This window comes from Lactuca virosa, chromosome 2 (assembly GCF_052849685.1).
Source record: "Lactuca virosa cultivar CGN04683 chromosome 2, Lactuca_virosa_CGN04683_v6, whole genome shotgun sequence".
Classification (NCBI taxonomy): Eukaryota; Viridiplantae; Streptophyta; class Magnoliopsida; order Asterales; family Asteraceae; genus Lactuca; species Lactuca virosa.
This window is the reverse complement of record NC_136427.1, coordinates 74,906,063-74,913,788: the sequence shown is the minus strand read 5'-3', so window position 1 is coordinate 74,913,788 and position 7,726 is coordinate 74,906,063. Positions and strand designations below refer to the sequence as shown.

The 7,726-nt window shown below is 38.0% G+C and overlaps 1 non-coding gene across 1 annotated transcript; it reads right to left on the bottom strand.

Moving 5' to 3' along the window:
• Positions 1-7,091: 7,091 nt before the first annotated feature.
• LOC145161890 (U6 spliceosomal RNA) lies at positions 7,092-7,194 on the bottom strand. The gene has a single exon (XR_013738750.1). It is a non-coding gene; the product is annotated as a U6 spliceosomal RNA (small nuclear RNA).
• Between the last annotated feature and the right edge of the window lie 532 nt (positions 7,195-7,726).

Below are 7,726 nucleotides of genomic sequence, written 5' to 3'. Positions count from 1 at the left end.
GACTGGGTCAGAGTTCGGCAGCAGCTTTTTGGAAGCTACAATTTGCTGGTCAAATTTAGAAGGCATACTAGCAATTATAGTTACAGACTTATCCAAGTGGGAGACTGTTGGATTAGGTGTCTAAGCCCTTAACTATAATTGGTATATACTTGAATTGATAGCAGCACAGTCCTTTTGGGTTGCCCTCAACCTAGCAACTGGACAAGGAAATTATGAAAGGAGAGATATTAATTTATAAGATTAATTAATATATATATAAATGATTTATTAATATGTTAATGGATTAATATATTAATTAGAAATCATTATGTTTAATTAATTGTTAGCCAGAAATTAATCAGAATTGATTTTGGGGTTAAAAGAATTAATTATAAGGTGCAGGGACTAGTTTGCAATTATCTAATAGTTGAGTGGAAGGCTCTAGAACCCCCTTGGAAGAGGGTGGACGAAATCTTTAGGGGAAACCCTAATAATTTCGTCCATAGGGGCTTGGATAAGGCCCTTGGGTTTGCTTAGGCCCTAAGCAAAGGATAACTAGGGTTTCCCTTAAACCCTAGATCCCTCAGCTATATAAGGAGCCTCCTGGTTCATGTTTTTGGTCACTCTTTCTTTTGAAGAAACCCTAAGGCCGAGATTTTGCATACTCTCTCTCCCCTCTCTTCTTCTACTTTCCTTCTTGCTAGTTTGGGTGTGATTCCATTAGAGGCATTACACTTGTGGTGCTAAAGCTTCCAAGAAGATCAAGATCAAGATCAAGGGAATATCAATTGTTTGCTATAACAATTGAAAGGTATGTAAACCCTAAACCCTAGTTTGTTAATTTCGAAATTAGCCTCTCTCCTCTAGGGTTCTTGTTTCGCAATTCAAAGTTGTATGTTCAATAGTTAAAACATAGATCCAAAGTAGGTTGCATGTGAACTTAGGAATTGTTTTTCTAGGTTATTTGTTTTACCTAAAACCCATCAAAATCATCATTTGGAAAGTTCATGTGTTTGATTTTCCTTAGCCTTAACAGTGCTAAACAACGAACCAAAGCGATAAAACACTATTGCACAATCATCGGGATTGTGTACGACACTAAAACACGGTTTAACGGGGTTTACGAACCTTACGTTGTGAAGCCGGACACTCAAATTAATCACAAACGAAACCTCTCTAAATCGTTTTCACTCTATCTCTTTCTATTTGAAATCTCTCCCAAATCTCTCTCAAAAAGTTACTTTAACTTTTTGTAATCATTTGGGTCATATCGACCCTTAACCGGGTCAAAAATCGCTTGAAACGGGGTAAAAACGGGTAAAATAGCCTTAAGGACCTGGAACTGAAGCTTCAGGACCGAAGCCTCTCATCCGAGGCCTAGGATCCGAAGCCTCTCATCAGGACCGAAGCTGAAGCCTCTCAGGAGACCGAATCTGAAGCCCTCAGCCAGCAGCCTCGCATGCGAGGGTCCGAAGTCTCGGCCCCCATCCGAGAGGCCTCGCAGACGGCCCCTTTTTACCGGTTTTTCGACTACGACTTCGTTTTAACTCCGTTTTTCATTATTTTAACGTGGGATTTTCACCCAAAACTTTATTTTATAAACTAAGGCCCCAAAATATATAAATCTCCAGGGTTTTTATAAAAATGTATTAAAAGAATTGGTGGTTGGACTAATTATTGAGGGAATATTTGATTTTCCTTATTTTATGACAAAAGCAAGCCACCACCACCTCACTCTATGATCAGCCACTCTTTCCCACTACTCCTTGTCACCTTAGTGGACCTTTACACCCAATCTCCAGCTCTTCCCACGTTCTAAGAGCTGGAGGATTGATCCTCTCTCCTCATTCTCCATAAAGTTCTTTCATTCTACACTTAGCAACCAAAGGACACTCTCCAAAATTCTCTCATCTTTTCTCTCAACTTCAAGAACTTCAAGGCTTTCTCCAGGGATTTCTTCCTTCAATTAGTAAGTATCTTCATCATTCACATAATTATTAAACTCCATTCTACTCAAATCATTGATATCTTACACAAATTCCATCTTATTCGGTGTTAGATTCTCGAATCATCAAGACATCTTCTTTGTGTTCTTGGGTTGAACACTTCCTCTATCTCACTTTCATCTACTGAAATCACATAAGGTGAGTTCATACCCCTACATTTACATGTTTTTCTTAAGTTTTAAGGGGGGAATACAAGTAAAATCATCAAGAACACAATTAAACTTTTTCTATCAGATTACATCAGAAAAGATGAACTTCGATCACGGACTGTTTTGGTCAACTTAAGTATTTTAGTTTTCAAAACTGTTCCAGGTGCAAGTAGTTCAAACTCTTAGCTTTAAAATGGCTACTTGCACATCTCCATATGATTTTTCTACAATTTATGGTGATTTTTACAAAACTGCCTATCATTTCAAAGGCAAACCCGGACCAGTCTGTGATTATGAACATTTTCACCTCTGTTAGAGATCACTAAAAATCATGATAAAATTTACGAACAAACTAGACTCATATTCCAAACTCTCAGAATTTGCGGATTTGGATTTAGAGCTTTGATGATTTTTCTATAAATTTTCTAAAAACAGTAACAGAAACTGTATACAACAAAAAGTTGTTGTCAATTTCATTTCACCTTGTAACATGTTGAGCAAGGTGTATATCTTTATGTGATTATATGTTATTGCAATATATGACATTTTATCTTAATATTTAGACACACATCAGTTTACAAATGGATTTGGACATATAAAATATAAAGAATAACAAGTGATTATAATCAAAGTACAACCGATACATTCAAACATTTAATAAACTATTTTGAATATAGTTTGCATACATTACTACGTACTACCCTTGGTTGATAAACTATAATAGGTATAGTTTATGATACATTACATAATACATACATTTAAAAAGGGTACATTTATACAAAGGATATTTTCATTAAGCAAGGTACGGCCATACGGTACCAAGTTTTCATAACACGTAATTCCGTTAATGACTTTATGAAACATTACATAACACATACATTTAAAAAGGGTACATTTATACAAAGGATATTTTCATTAAGCAAGGTACGGCCATACGGTACCAAGTTTTCATTACACTACACGTAAATTCGTTAATGACTTCTGTGAGACATTCGATTCAATTTACAAATAAGTCCTGTATTATAACCAGAGTCTCCTCGAGGGAGAGCGTGATACTTGTGTATAGATCTATATTGGGTTTGACAAACCCACACCTAAACTGCATGCAACAGTTAGACCGATAGGTCTGGGGTGACAAATGTCATAACATTTCCGACGCCTGAAGAACGTCGTTTCAGGCCAACTAGGTCATAGCATGGTTATAATAACTCACATGTGGTATTAACAAACATAGAATTTACGGGGATTTCATTAAAATTAAACGAGTTTATGTCGATTTAAACTTACATTATTTATTATAAGTAAGAAAAGTTACTTATACATTTCGGTCTTTGGATTTAAGACTACATATACATTTTAAGGAAAATATTGGATTTTTCTAAAACAAATACTACTTTTACAAACGAAAGGCTTTTAATAATACCAAACAAAAGCTTATGAACTCACCAACCTTTGTGTTGACACTTTTTCAAACAACTTGTATTCTCAGGAATTCATTAAACAGGTAACCAAGTGCTTTTGAGGATGGGACGCTAAGGCGTCTACTATTTCATATTTTGTCAACATATTGTAATTGATTCGTAAACATGTAATTCATACAATGATGTAACTTTTTCAATTATATATATGTTGGTTTTGTTTGCTTGAATTACTATTACAATTGTTGTTATGATACTATACATGAAGTCCTCCACCCCCGGACGTTTCCGCCATCCTTGGTTTGGGGGTGTGACAAAAGCTGGTTGTGGCATCGACGACTTTCGCACCTTAACTTCAAAGATATCAACAAGCTAGTCGTTGGTGATCATGTGCGTGGTTTGCCACTTCTCAAATTTGACAAGGAACATTTATGTGATGCATGCGAAATGGGAAAGCAAAGCTGAAAGAGTCATCCCACACTTGTCAACACAAAGATCATCGAACCTCTTGAGCTTCTTCACATCGATCTATGTGGTCCATCGACCATAGAAAGTATCGGTGGTAGTAAGTACATTCTAGTTATAGTTGATGGTTTTTCTCGCTTCACCTGGGTTTTCTTTCTTAAACAGAAATCGAAGGCGACTCCTGAGCTCAAAATCTTTATAAAGCAAGTGGAACTTCAGCTGCGAAAGGTGGTTAGAAATGTCCGAAGTGACAACGGGCTGGAATTCAAAAACCAAGAATTTGAAGAATTTCTTACTGAAAAGGGAGTGTCTCACAACTTCTCTGCTCCCTATACTCCACAACAAAATGGTGTAGTTGAAAGGCGAAACCGTTCGTTGTGTGAAGCCGCCCGAACCATGCTAAGCTTCGCCTCTCTACCTCTGTGTTTTTGGGCTGATGCAATTGCAGCTGCATGCTATACCCAGAACCGATCTTTCCTCAATAAGCGATTCTCTATCACTCCATATGAAATTCTGAATAATCGCAAGCCTAATGTTAAATTCTTCCATGTTTTCGGTTCCAGGTGTTTTATCTTTAATTCTAAAGAGAACCGAAGCAAGTTCGATGTGAAGGCAGACGAAGGGATCTTTCTTGGCTACTCTCTTACCTCAAAGGCATATAGGGTTCTGAACAAAAGATCAAAGAATATTGAAGAAACCTATTATGTCACATTTGATGATAATTCTGTGAAGAAACTTCAATCCAGCGAAAGTCCATCGAAGGAGATCTTTCTACAAAAAGGTCAAGTCACGGCTCCTATATCAAATATGTTTGAAGAGTACATATTGCTCTTTGATGAACCGGAGAAAGCCATTCTCTCTTAAGCGAAAGCAGCTGATAATAAGGTTAACAACCTGAAGGAGATAATAAACAAAGTTGCGTAGGACATGGAAGGCGAACCTCAAAGCTCAAGCGAACCTCAAGACCAAGGCGAACCTCAAAGCTCGAGCGAACCTACTCATAGACGTTCTAAATTCCAGGGGGAGAGTTCATCTACACCAAAGCGACCTGACTTGCCATTCCAGGGGGAGAACCCATCTCCAACAATGAACCATGAAAGTCCAATCAAGGGGGAGAATTCTGAACCGGATGTTGAGATTGTTTCGTCACTCGAGGGGGGGGGGGAATAATAATACAAATGATGAAGACACTCAATCAGAATTTGAAGAAGAAATAAATGTTGAATTGGATCCTGCTTACGATCCAAATTATCCTCCACTCATAAATGGACACGCGATCATCAAAAACTCAAGTTATTGGCGAATCATCTGAGGGAGTTCTTACACGCTCTCAATTGAAAGCGAAGCAAACTGCTTTATTCCCTCAAGTAGAATTCTATATGTTTAATTTGCTTGTTTCCAAGATTGAGCCGAAAACAGTGAGTACTGCACTTGATCACTCTGATTGGGTACATGCTATGTAAGACGAACTCAATGAGTTTGAGCGAAATCGAGTCTAGAGACTGATTCCCACACCAAAGGATGCATCTGTGGTTGGATTAAAATGGGTGTTCCGGAACAAGATGGACAAAGAAGGGAACGTGATACACAACAAGGCAAGGCTAGTAGTTAAGGAATATTGTCAGGAGGAAGGTATAGATTATGAAGAAACCTTCGCTCATGTAGCAAGGCTAGAATCAGTTCGGATCTTTCTGGCATACGTTGCTCACAAGAATTTCGAAGTTTTTCAGATGGACGTCAAGTGTGCGTTCTTAAATGGAGAGCTAGAAGAGACCGTGTACATTGAGCAACCACATGGTTTTGTGAACAAGAAGTATCCTAATCATTGCTACATTCTGGATAAATCAGTTTATAGTCTGAAACAAGCCCCGAGAGCCTGGTTTGAAACACTAACTCGTTTTCTAAAATTGTTTAAATTCAAACAAGTTTTGGTTGACCCAACCTTCTTTCGCAAGAAAGAGGGTGAACACCTAATGATCGTCCAAATTTATGTCGATGACATCATCTTCGGTTCCACGAATCCCAGATTAACGGCTGAATTCCGGAAGTTGATGGAGACTAAATTTGAGATGAGCTCAATGGGTCCGATTAACTTTTTCCTTGGACTGAACAGAAGACAGGGACCCGAAGGTATATTCATTAATCAGGAGGCTTACACGAAGACACTACTGGCGAAGTTCAGTATGATGGGAGATTCTAAAGTGAAGGTTCCAATGGCATTCGGAACGAAGCTGACACCATCTCTGGAGAAACCAACTGCTGATATGACCCTCTATCGTCAAATGATAGGGTCTCTTATGTATCTAACAGCTAGTAGACCAGATATTATGTTTTATGTCTGTTATTGTTCCAGGTTCGAAGCTAATCCATGAGAACCTCATATGGTGGCTGTGAAAAATATCTTCAGGTATTTGAAGTGAACCTCATCTCTCGGTCTTTGGTACCCAGCGAAATCTGGCTTCTTTGTTCAAGAATTCTCTGATGCCGATCTTGGAGGATGTGGTCTCGACCGAAATAGCACAACGGGCAGGTGTCAATTCCTTGATGGAAAACTCATTAGCTAGCAATCCAAAAAGCAAACATGCGTGTCTCTTTCTACAGCCGAAGTTGAATATATAGCTGCAACGTCTTGCACTTCACAGGTCATATGGATACAAAGTCAACTTACAGACTATGGCCTAAACATGAAGAAGATTCCCCTCTATTGTGACTCAGAAAGCGCTATTCGGATATGTCACAACCCAGTGCAGCACTCCAAAACGAAACATATAGCACTGAGATATCACTTCATCAAGGATCTCGTTGAAGATGGTAACGTGGAAATCCATTTTGTTCGATCCACTGATCAAGTAGCCGACATCTTTACGAAAGCCTTACCTGAAGTAAGTTTTAATAAAATACTCCAAGGCTTAGGAATGATGGAAGCTGAATCAGTACCGAAACTACTTTCGCCTCATTAAAATTGAACAAGCGAAATAGAACGCTCGGTCCATTTCGATTCACTACTTCAAGGTGACGTTTCGGTTTTATACTTTGTACACTAGGGTTTCAGAGAAGACGACGAAGAGTTTAACAAAAATTTGGACCATTTCTCGATTTGTGTGTGTCATCCTTGCGCAGGGGCCATGCTAATCTACTCTGTATCGTTCCAATTTTATCGGATGTCCCCGAAGGGACGACTATATGTGAAGAGTTTCGCCATATAGAGGAGTAGCAGGTTCTTCTTCTGGTCGATATGGGACGACGCGAGTTCTAAACGAACTAGTTTACTGTTGATGGTCATATATTCTCAATGTCTTTAAAATTAGGGTTAATGACTTAGGAGGGTAATTAGGTTTCCAGTTTGTCCGTATTAGGTCACTAAGTTTTTTTTTTTTGTGCGTATTAGACCAATATGATTATTATTACCTTTTAGAAATAGTCATTTTTACCGGTTAAACAGGAAGAAACCGGTAAAAATGACTATTTCTAAACGATAATAACAACCATATTGGTCTAATACGCACAAAAAAACCTTATTGGCCTAAAACAGACAAACTAAAAACCTAATTACCCTCCTAAATCATTATCCCGGTTAATAAACAAATAGTTTGAGATTGTGTTGATTAAAAATCAACTGTGTAAATAACTTAATCAAAAAATAAATATCTACGATTCTAAGGCTGGATAATGCTATTTATTTTTAAATTTTAATTTGTCAACTGTCAAC